General features: G+C 49.2%; 1 non-coding gene and 2 pseudogenes across 1 annotated transcript; all 3 read left to right on the forward strand.

Annotated features, from left to right (window-relative positions):
• Positions 1 to 9978: 9978 nt before the first annotated feature.
• Positions 9979 to 11742, forward strand: LOC149520377 (18S ribosomal RNA; annotated as a pseudogene).
• Positions 11743 to 12038: 296 nt separating this feature from the next.
• Positions 12039 to 12194, forward strand: LOC149520378 (5.8S ribosomal RNA). Its single transcript, XR_016326648.1, has one exon. It is a non-coding gene; the product is annotated as a 5.8S ribosomal RNA (ribosomal RNA).
• A 259-nt stretch (positions 12195 to 12453) lies between these two features.
• The window catches only part of LOC149520379 (25S ribosomal RNA), a 1808-nt pseudogene continuing 1761 nt past the window's right edge, over positions 12454 to 12500 (forward strand).

The raw sequence follows: 12500 nt of genomic DNA on the forward strand, positions 1-12500 counted from the left end.
GATCCTTGTATTTTTGTTGGCATGCAAAAAAAGTTTGGCTAAAAACTCAAAGTGTAGAAGATTTTTTGGCCATTTGAATGGTTACTGGTAGCAAACTTGTAAAATCTCATATGCTCTTTGAGGGGGTGTGAGTTGTCGAGTTTTGTTGAGGGATAGGGGGCCAATATAAGGGCCAAGTACAAGCACCCATCGCACATCATGTTCGCACACCCCCTGGACCCCCAATTATCAAAACCCCCAATGTCACCGGTCAGGTTCTTCGACGATGCCCCGGTGATGGTGCCCCGGGCAAAAAAAATGCTACACCAGCACGTGCCTCGAGCCCAACATGTGCACCGTGGCTCAAAATCAAACTTTGGCCAAGGCCTCAACCATCAACGGCACATGATGGCGCATGGTGATGGCACATGCATCGATCAACGTCGACATAGGCTACCCTTCGGTACGGGCACTTACCTTGACCACCATCGGCACAAGCTGGCCCTCGGAACAGGCACTTGCCTCGACCACCATCAACACATGCATGCCATGATGAGCATTGGTAAAAGATGGCCCTTGGTGTGGGCGGTTGCCTCGAGCACTATCGGCACATGTTGGGCCTTGGTGAGGGCACATGCCTCGACCACTATTGTCACAAGCTAGCCATTGGTACAGGCACTTGCCTAGACCACCATTGACACGTGCCATGCCTTATTCAACATCGGTAGAAGATGGTCCATGGTGCGTGCGATTGCCTCAAACACCATCGACACATGCTGGGCCTTGGTGCGGGCGGTTTCCTCAAGCACCATCGGCACAAGCTGGCCCTTGGTGCGGGCACTTGCCTCGACCACCATCGATAGAAGATGGCCCTTGGTGTGGGCGGTTGCATCGAACACCATCGGCACATGCTAGGCCTTGGTGCGGGCACTTGCCTTGATCACCATCAGCACGTGCTTCGATAACCGTCGGCACGTGCCATGCCTCGATCACCATCAGCAGAAGATAGCCCCTGGTGTGAGTGGTTGCCTCGAACACCATCGGCACGTGCTGGGCCTTGGTGCGAGCAGATGCGTCGACCACCATCGGTGCATGCATGCCTTAATCAGCATGTGCACAAGTTGGAACCAGTACGGGTGTCACGAGCTCTGACCTTAGACTCAGAATGCGTGAGGCCTTAGGCTTGGAATCTCCTCTTTTATGCCTAAGTCAACCTAAAACACAAGCGTGCGGGCACTAGAACAATGGGAAGAGCTGATTACGCAAGTTAAAGAGAAACAGGATAATAAGGCAAAATGCTAAAAATATGCTCTGTATTCACTGAACAGAAGTGTTTGATGGTGTACAAATAAGGGTGGAGCAGCTCTCTATTTATAGTTAAGGCTCCAGCTACACTTAATGGCAATATCCTTAGAATAAAGGCTAAAATCAAGGGATTACAAAGATTACAATCAATCAAAATTCTAACTCCTAATTTCTAGGGTCAACCAAATCTGTTAGGAGGCTCCTGCTGATCCTGCAAGCTATCAGAAGCTTCACTTGCGTATCTCCCACCTTGGGCCCCTCTGGATGTGGTATGAGTAGCCTGCTGGCTTGGCCTTGGCCTCACGGGCTAGTCTGTAAGTTGGACGGGCGATTTGGCCTCATCTCCTAAGCCTTGTGCACAAATACCCGTCGGCGCGCCTGGTGTGCAGGCCTCAACCTCTGGCTCACGTGCTGGTGTGCCTAATGTGCCTAGCACGCCCGTCCAGGGCATGACATTCTCTCCCACCTAATTGCGCAACACCTTTGTTACATCCTCTACATGGTACTGCCTGATCTAGTCCCCAAACTACCATAAGTCCTCTGTTGGTTCCCAGCTCGCCTCACTGTCTGGAAGTCCCTTCCAGTGCACTGAATACTCTTGTCTTGGTTGATAGTTTTTTTGTCTCACCTCTCAGTCAGCTATGATGCTGTGGACCTCCTTCTCATATGAGGCCCTTGCTCCTAATGGTGCACACTTTGACTCTACCTGTCCTAGATCTCCCTCATCCTCATGGAACAGAGCATGCTTACATGGAACAGCGGGTGTACCCTCAACTTGGGTGGCATATCCAGCTTGTAGGCAACCTTGCCTACCCTCTTAACTACTCTAAAAGGTCCCTCATACCTCCGTACTAGGCCTTTGTGTAGCCTCTTATGGCGTACAATGGGATGAAGCTTCACCAACACCAAGTCTCCAACCTAGAATTGCACATCCCACTTATTCTGGTCTGCAAACTTCTTTAACCTCTTTGTCGCCTTGTGTAGACAAACTCTGGCCAAGTTAGTTTGCTCTTGCCATGCCTTGGCATACTTGTATGCAGCTGGATTCGACCCTGTATAACCTGCAGCAATCGAATCGAGTGTTAGTGGTTGTTGCCCTATCATAACCTCAAATGGGCTCTAATTCATTGTCTCGCTCCTTCGCAACTTGTAGGAAAACTATGCAACATCTAGCAGCTTTAGCCAGTCCCTTTGTGTGGCACTCACATAGTGCTCGAGTTTGACCCCAATAGCTTGAACAACTTAGTCCAGAACCTGTTCGTGAAACGCCCGTCTCGATCACTAACAATAGTCCTTGGCACTCCCCAGTACTTAACCATGTTCTTCAGGAACAATCAAGCTGCCTCCTCGACTGGGCACTCCTTGGTTGCTGAAAAACTTGTCCACCACTACCATGATGCTTCCAAACCCCTCTGCTTTGGGTAGACCGACTATAAAGTCTAGAGAAACACTCTCCTATGATCGTTCTGGCACTGGCAATGGCTCCAAGAGATCGCCTGATTTCTTGAGCTCTACCTTGTCCTGTTGGCACACAAGATAAGTCTTCACATAGGCCTCCACATTGTCCCTCATGTATGGCCAGTAGTACCGATCCTTGATCAACGCCAAGGTGCGACTCACTCCTGGGTGTCCAGCCCACCTTAAATCATGGCACTCTTGTAAAACTTCCTTACGGAGCTTCCCAAGCTGTAGCACAAATAGTCTACTGCCCATGGTGTACAACAAACCATCCTGCACCCAAAACTGCCCAGTCTTACCTTGCTGGGCATACTCCATAAGAGTCTTGGCTGTAGGATCATGTGCAAGTCCCTCCTTGATACGTGGCACCAGTGACCCCTGTGGTTGGCTAATGGCAGCAAGGTTAGCCTTCCTGCTTAGGGCGTCTGCCATTAGGTTTGTCTACCTCGGCTTGTACTCTATCTAGAAATCAATTTCTACAAGAAAATCTTACCATCTCGCCTGTTTGGGGGACAGCTTCTTCTGCGTCTGGAAGTAGCTGGTCGCCACATTATTTGTCCTGACCACAAACCTCGACCCCAACAGGTAATGATGCTAAGTGCACAAGCAGTGTACCACTACAGTCATCTCTTTTTTTTCGACCGTCTACTTGTGCTCAGTCTTGTTCAACATCTTACTCTCGAACGTGATTGGATGTCCCTCCAACTTTGGTGGGAATTTTTGATAAGGGGCTTTAGCTGGCAGCTTGGCCTCGGACACTAGCTCGATCTTGTGGTCCATCTTTCTCTTATGTGGTAGCTGGCTAGACAGCTTTACGGGCATCACATCACTAAAGGTCTTTAACACCTTTAGCACCTCTAAGGGTGACTCCGTCTCCTTCTCTCTTGGTTTTTCATACTTCAGAGCTGCCAAAAAGGTGTCTTCTTCTCTGCTTACCACCTTGGCAAATTGGATGGTTGACACCACCCGTGACCTAACCCCAGACCCTCTCCTCAATGGTACTAGGCATTGGCACCATGCATCCAAGATGCAAATACAATTGGCAAAAGACATAAGGAGGGCGTTAATCCGAACAAGGAAATCCAACCCAATTACAAACTCATAGTCGTCAAGGGGTATTACCTTTATGGTCTCCTTGCCTTTCCAGTCTCCAAGCTATAACTCCACTCTCCGTGCTATTCCAATGGCTGAAACCTCCTTGGAGTTCACCGTTTTAAGGGTACCAGTCCCTTTCTACACCTTTAGTCTGAGCTTTTGGGCTCCATCACCTAAAATAAAAAGATGTGAGGCACCTAAGTCCACCAGTGCACTCACCTTCTAACCCGCAACCATCAGATCCACAAACATCAAGCCCTTTAGCTTGCGGCTCCCCTTATTTTGGACAGCATTGAGCACCAACAACCCAAGCTTTACTGCCCCTGACTCTGACTCCTCGTCAGACTCCTTGTCTACAGCAGCTAGCTTATGCTATGTGGCTCCCTCCACATAGGTAGCATGCTAGTGGCTTTCGATCCCCCTTTGCTTTCCACTTTCCTGCTGGTGGCTTCCTCTCGCCATCCTTGGTTGAACGGTCTCGACCCCATCCTTGGACTCTCGATCATGGTCTTTCTCTTTGGACTACTTCTTTCGATCCCTATCGTCCCTGCCTTTACCCTTGGGCTTGGAAGACTCAAACTTGTTCAAAGGTTTAAACTCTATTAAGGACTCAGCAGTAATCATGGCTTTAGCCAAGTCATGAACTCCCTTCTATTGTAGCTTATGCTTCACCCACAGCTTCAGCCTATCCATGAAAGCAAATAAGGCATCTTTCTCACCTAGATCCGAGATCTGTAGCATCAGTTCAGAGCATTTCTAGAAATACTCTCTTATGTCCCTTTGCTGGCTCAGCGTGCGTAACTTTGCTCGTGTCTCATCATCGGCATACTTCGGGAAAAATTGCTCTTTGAACTCTTTTTGGAAGTCTGCCCAAGTAACAATCTTGGTGCTCCCACGCCTAACATCATCACACCTACTCCTCCACCACAACAAGGCTACATCAGTGAGATACATAGCAGTAATGCTTACCTTTATTATCTCATCCTGCATGCCCATGGCCTAGAAATATTACTCCATACCCCATAGGTAGTTGTCTACTTCCTTTGCCACCCTAGTTCCCTTGAACTCTTTAGGCTTGGGGACATCCATCCTGGACTTAGACACTCTAGCAAACATGCCATTCCCAATGGCAGTCTTGCAAGCAACAAGCTCGCTGGCAAGCTCCTCCATCCGCTGATGTATGGCCTCCATGCCATCGCACAAGGTCAGCACTTCAGCCTCTAAGGCCTCATTCCTTTGGGTGATCACGTCCATGCCTTTATTGAGAGTAGCTTGTAGCTCACCTTAGATCTTTTCTCTCATAGATTCTAGCGATGCAATGTGAGTCTCCACTTCCTCAAGCTTCTCCCCTATGTCACCCATGGTCACTTCCACCTTGGCCAACCTACCATCCATGGTAGATCATATATCTCTTGAACTGGCTTTCCTGCCTCTTCCACGCCCCTACTTTTGGGCCTCTGGTTGTTGGCTAGCAACATCACTTTGGGATGCATCTCCTCAATCACGATCTAACCTACACAACACAAACACGCAGAATCAAACTTGCTCTGATACCAACTATCATGGGCTTCAACCTTAGACTCAGAATCTATGTGGCCTTAGGCTTGAAATCTCATCCTTTATGCCTAAGTTAGCCTAAAACACAAGCGTACAGGCACTAGAACAATGGGAAGGGCTGATTATGCAAGTTAAAGAAAAACAGGATAACAAGATAGAATGCTGAAAATATGCTCTGTATTCACTGAAACAAAAGTGTTTGATGGTGTACAAATGAGGGTGGAACAGCCCTTTATTTATAGTTGAGGCTCCAGCTACACTTAATGGAATATCCTTAGAATAAAGGCTAAAATCAAGAAATTACAAAGATTAGAATCAATCAGGATTCTAACTCTTAATTTCTAGGGTTAACCAAATCTGCCAGGAGGCTCCTGCTGATCTTGTAAGCTTCCAAAAGCTTCACTTGTGTATCTCCCACCTTGGGCCCCTCTGGATATGGTGAGGGCAACCTGCTGGCCAGGCCTTGGCCTCACGGGCTGGCCTGCAAGCTGGGCGGGCATTTTGGCCTCGTCTCCTAGGCCTTGCGGGCAAATACCCACCAGCGCGTCTGGTGTGTGGGCCTTAACCTTTGGCTCACGTGTTAGTGCACCTGATGTCCTGGCACGCCCGCCCAAGGCATGACATTCTCTCCCACCCAACCTCGTGATGCCCTCGTCACGGAGGCTGGCCACCCTTCCTACCTCCCTCGAGGTGCTTGGCATGGATCGAACGGTTTGAGGTTGGCTCTAATACGACTCGTCATAGGTCAAGACTTAAGCTTTGATCCTGCACTGCTCTGAGACCTAGGCATCCACTCATCCGGTGTCCTAGATCAGCCTGCCTACCATGATTCACACCCTTGTGAGGTGTTATTCACTCTGACCCCCTGGCTTCACGGTTTTGTCCAACAAAAGGTGCCTTACAAGGAAAAGGTGGTGTGAACCCTTTTATACCCCAGTGACCCTCCGATTATGTTCAATGTGGGATTTAGGACTCTTCCTTAGGTCCATGACAGCAGGCACCTGCCTCGATCAACATAGGCAAAAGATGGCCCTTGGTACGGGCAATCGTATCAAACACCATCAGCATGCGTTGGCCTTTGGTATGGGCACATGCCTCGACCACTATCGGCACCTGCTCACCCTCGATACGAGAATGCCTGTTTGGAAAAAATGTCCCCGTTTCAGACACATTAAGGTCTACTGGTAGCATATCTGTAAAATCTCTAATGCTCTTTAAGGGGTAATGGTCCAGCACCCCCTTTCCCAACCCACGGGGGAAGTAGGTGTGCGTGATGGGCCTCCCATTTCGTACACCCAGCGTAACCTCCCTCGAGTGAAATACAGGGTGTGATGCCTTTTAGCCATTTTGTTCGATGATTGGTTACTCTGATGACCACCCATGGCTTCGACCGGTTGGCGTGCATGCAAAAAAAAGGGAGATAAGCGTGAGTCATCAACTCACGTTGACTATGTCCCTACCCTTTGTACACACTACCTATCATTCCTACCAATTGAATGGTCCATGAATTCATATGAGCTCTCCCCAACGCCCGCGCACCATGAACAGGTGTCCTGAGCCCGGGCTGAGCACCAATGAGTGCCACGACTGGGTGGTAGGTGGGTTTAGACACATCTTTATATTTTTATCATGCCAATGCCATTTTTATGGCCAGTGAATTCATATGAGCACTCCGCAACACCCACACACCAAGCGCTGGCGTCCTAAGCCCGAGCCGAGCACCATGTGCGCCACGATCGGGTGGTAGGTGGGTTTAGGCACATCCTCAAATTTCTGCCATGCCAATGCCATTTTTATGGCTTGTAAATTCATACAATGGTCCCCTAAGCCTTCATGTGAAGTTTCATGGCAAGATGACTCGTTTTCTATTTTTCATGATTTTTGAAATTTTTTACGGTTTGAGATTTTTTAAAATTTTTTTGGAAGAAGTTTTAGCCCCAAATTTGGTACACCTGATCCTTGTATTTTCATTGGCATGTAAAAAAACATTCAACTAAAAACTCAAAGTGTAGAAGATTCTGTGGCCATTTGAAAAAAGTGTCCCCATTTCAGACACTTGAATGGTTACTGGCAGTAAACCTGTAAGATCTCATATGCTCTTTAAGGGGGTGTGAGTTGTCAAGGTTTATTGAGGGATAGGGGGCCAATATAAGGGCCAAGTACAAGCACCCATTGCACATCATGTGCGCACACCCCCCGGACCCCCAATCGCTAGAACCCCCAATGCCGCTGGTCAGGTTCTCTAGCGATGCTTCGACGATGGTACCCTAGGTAAAAAAAATGCAGCACCAGCACATGCTCGAGCCCAACATGGGCACCTTGGCTCAAAATCAAACTTTGGCCAAGGCCTCAACCATCAACGGCACATGATGGTGCATGGTGATGGCACATGCATCAACCATCATCGGCATAGGCTACCCTTTGGTATGGGCACTTGTCTCGACCGCCATTGGCACAAGCTGGCCCTTGGAATAGGCACTTTCCTGGACCACCATCGACACATGCATGTCTCAATAAGCATCGGCAGAAGATGGCCCTTGGTGCGAGCAATTGTCTCGAGCACCATCGGTATGTGTTGGGCCTTGGTGAGGGCACATGCCTCGACCATCATCGTCACAAGCTGGCCATTGGTACGGGCACTTGCCTGGACCACCATTAGCATGTGCCATACCTCGATCAGCATCGATAGAAGATGGTCCCTGGTGTGTGCGGTTACCTCGAACACCATCGATACGTGCTGGGCCTTGATGCGGGCGGTTGCCTCGAGCACCATTGGCACAAGCTGGCCCTTGGTATGGGTACTTACCTTGACCACCATTGACAGAAGATGGCCCCTGGTGAAGGCGATTATGTCGAACACCATCGGCACATGCTGGGCCTTAGTGCAGGCGGTTGCTTCGATCACCATCGGTAGAAGATGGCCCTTGGTGAGGGCGGTTGCCTCGAACACCATCGACACATGCTGGGCCTTGGTACGGGCACATGCCTCGACTACCATCGGTACAAGCCGACCCTTGGTGTGGGCACTTACCTTGATCACCATCAGTACAAGCCATGCTTCGATCAGCATCGGTAAAAGATGGCCCCTAGTGTGGGCGGTTACCTCGAACACCATCGGCATGTGCTGGGCCTTGGTACGAGTAGATGCCTCGACCACCATCAGTGCATGCATGCCTCAATCAATATGCACACAAGCTGAAATCAATACGGGCACCTGCCTCGATTAGTATAGGTAAAAGATGGCCCTTGATGCGGGCAGTCGCATCTAACACCATCGGCATGCGCTGGCCTTTGGTACGGGCACATGCCACGACCACCATCGGCACCTACTCACCCTCGGTGGGGGATATGCCTATTTGGAAAAAGTGTCCCCATTTTAGAGACTTTAAGGTCTACTGGTAGTATATCTGTAAAATCTCTAACGCTCTTTAGGGGGTGGTGATCCGGCACCCCCTCTCCCCCTAGGGGGAGTAGGTATGCGGGATGGGCCTCCCATTACGTACACCTAGGGCAACGTCCTTCGAGTGAAATATAGGGCTTGCATGCCTTTCGACCATTTTGTCTGACGATTGGTTACTCCGATGACTGACAGGTGCCCATGGCCTCGACCAGTTGACTTGTATACGAAAATGAAGAGTCGAGCTTAAGCCCGTGCATACGGTGGATGCTGCTCTAGACCCCAGACCAAGTCCCTGAATCAGGCAACGGCTCCATGGGGTGGTGCGAGCAGAAGCTGTGGTTACGGGCTTAGCCCAACCAAGTCTTTCAAAATTTGACAGTCTCATGGTTCCTTCTCATTGCCCACAAAAAAGTCTTGGCCTTAACGAGGCTGTGCACATAGTCGATGCTGCCTAAGACCCCAGGAACAAGTCCCTGAATCAGGCAACATCCCCTTGGGGTGGTGTTAGCAGAGCTCACGCGTGCGGTTTCGACCAGGCCAATCATTGGAGGTATCATGCTATTGTTGCTTATCGGATGGCCCAGGTAGACTATGGCCCTTTCTTGTGTTTTTCCCATGCCAAGTGGTTGTGGCGTTGCCTTGCACGTCATTTCCTCTGCTCACTCGTCGAGTAATCAATCGGGTGGGTTGTGGACCAGTGCGCGTGAATGCTGCCACTTGTACGCAATAGGCATATGAGTGGTGCTATGGTTGTGCGTGTTGGCAAGCTCCGTGCTCGATGCATCAAACTGTCGACCCATCATCCTCTTCAATCTCCCCCCATGCGGTCATTGTACCCTAATGGTACGATCAGGATCCTGTACTGCATACCTGAATTGATGGAAATCGAATGTCTCACCATCCTTCATCCGTCTCGTGTCCTGAGGGACTATGGTTCGGATGTCAATTGTGGCCGGTGCCCCAAGCATACCACCCAATCCTTCATGGCTGCATTGGTGCATCGGTGTTCGATTGTGCTCTCGGATGCAGCACATTTAACGGACGCGAGCTCTCGACCCCCGTTCGTCCGATGCTATGCATTTCACGTGCTTGACACACACAATGCTTGCACTCCACGTTGGGCTCTCTCCGTCGCTTGGTCAATGCGTTGAGGCCCACGTGGTGCCAACGTCCCGAAGGAATGCTACTTGGTTGATCCTGCCATTAGTCATATGCTTGTCTCAAAGATTAAGCCATGTATGTGTAAGTATGAACTAATTCAAACTGTGAAACTGTGAATGGCTCATTAAATTAGTTATAGTTTGTTTGATGGTATCTACTACTCGAATAATCGTAGTAATTGTAGAGCTAATACATGCAACAAACCTTGACTTCTAGAAGGGATGCATTTATTAGATAAAAGGTTAACCCGGGCTATGCCCGTTGCTCTGATGATTCGTGATAACTCGATGGATTGCACGGCCTTTGTGCCGGTGATGCATCATTCAAATTTTTGCCCTATCAACTTTTGATGGTAGGATAGTGGCCTACTATGGTGGTGACGAGTGACAGAGAATTAGGGTTTGATTCCGGAGAGGGAGCCTGAGAAACGGCTACCACATCTAAAGAAGGCAGTAGGCGTGCAAATTACCCAATCCTGACATGGGGAGGTAGTGACAATAAATAACAATATCGGGCTTTATAATTTTGGTAATTGGAATGACTACAATCTAAATCCCTTAATGAGGATGCATTAGAGGGTAAGTCTGGTGCTAGCAACCACGGTAATTCCAGCTCCAATAGCGTATATTTAAGTTGTTGCAGCCTCATGATAAGCACCGGTCTGCTCATCCCTACTGTTGGTGATGTGCTCCTGGACTTAATTACCTGGGTTATTCCTCTGGCGCTATTACTTTGAAGAAATTAGAGTACTCAAAGTAGGCCTACGCTTGTATACATTAGCATGGGATAAAATCATAGGATTTCAATCCTATTGTGTTGGCCTTTGGGATCAGAGTAATGATTAACAAGGACAGTCGGGGGCATGCGTATTTCATAGTCAGAGGTGAAATCCTTGGATTTATGAAAGATGAACAACTGCGAAAGCATTTGCCAAGGATGTTTTCATTAATCAAGAACGAAAGTTATGGGCTCGAAGACGATCAGACACCGTCTTAGTCTCAACCATAAACGATGCCGACCAGGGATTGACGAATGTTACTTTTAGGACTTCGTCGACACCTTATGAGAAATCAAAGTCTTTGGGTTCTTGGGGGAGTATGGTCACAAGGCTGAAACTTAAAGGAATTGATGGAAAGGCACCACTAGGAGTGGAGCCTATAATTTAATTTGACTCAACAGGAGGAAACTTACCAGGTCCAGACATAGTAAGGATTGACAGATTGAGAGCTCTTTCTTGATTCTATGCATGGCGGTGCATGGCTGTTCTTAGTTGGTGAAGGGATTTGTCTGGTTAATTTCGTTAACGAACGAGACCTCAGCCTGCTTACTTACTTCGTAGAGGTGATCTTTCATGGCTAGATTCGTAGAGGGACTATGGCCACTTAGGCCAAGAAAGTTTGAGGTAATAACATGTCTGTGATGCCCTTAGATGTTCTGGGCCGCTCGTACGCTACACTGATGTATTCAATAAGTCTATAGCCTTGGCCGATAGCCTCGGGTAATCTTCAAAATTTCATCATGATGGGGATAGATCATTGCAATTGGTGGCCTTCAACGAGGAATTTCTAGTAAGCACGAGTCATTAGCTCGCGTTGACTATGTCCTTGCCTTTTGTACACACCGTCTGTTGTTCCTACCGACTGAATGGTCTGGTGAAGTGTTCGGATCACGGTGATGTGAAGGGTTCGTCGCCTGCGACATCGCGAGAAGTCCACTGGACCTTATCATTTAGAGGAAGGAGAAGTCGTAACATGGTTTTCGTAGGTGAACCTACGGAAGGATCATTGTCGAAACCCCACTTGACGGATTACCCATGGACGCGTTAACGAAACATCGAGGGGACGATGGTGCCCCCGTGCCCTGAGCCCCTTCCGACCCTGGACGGGTGAGATGATCGCTTCATCCCCCCTATTGGATGGGTGAAACGATCGACATCATCTCATTCACTGTCGAACGATGAACCCCCGACACAAATCGTGCCAAGGAACCGAAATGGAAACGGAGTGCGCACGCCGTCGCCATCCCATTCGAGGTGCATGCACGGGTGGTACCACGACTCCTTTTGTCGTAACAAAAAAGAAACGACTCTCGGTAACGAATATCTCGACTCTCACATCGATGAAGAATGTAGCAAAATGCGATACTTGGTGTGAATTGTAAAATCTCGTGAACCTTCGAGTCTTTGAACGCAAGTTGCACCGAAAGCCATTAGGCCGAGGGCACGCCTTCCTGGGTGTCATGCACCGTCGCCCCCCTCAGACCCCCCGCCATCGAGCTCTGCGGGAAGAGGCGGGCAAAAGATGGCCTCCCATGATCCCGTCGATCATGGTTGGCCCAAAAGTGAGTCCCCGGCAATGACAGCACCGTGACCGTCGATGGTAGAGCTCTCGACGTGCCTCATCCCCGACGATGCGTGCTTGTTTTCCACCCGAACCCCATTGGACCCCTCGCATCGCTTGATCGATGCTCGCGTCGCAACCCTAGGTCAGGCGGGATCACCCGCTGAGTTTAAGCATATTAATAAGCAGAGGAAAAGAAACTTACT

Source organism: Durio zibethinus, chromosome 1, assembly GCF_047325235.1.
Source record: "Durio zibethinus cultivar Kanyao isolate XHJ-2024 chromosome 1, ASM4732523v1, whole genome shotgun sequence".
NCBI lineage: Eukaryota > Viridiplantae > Streptophyta > Magnoliopsida > Malvales > Malvaceae > Durio > Durio zibethinus.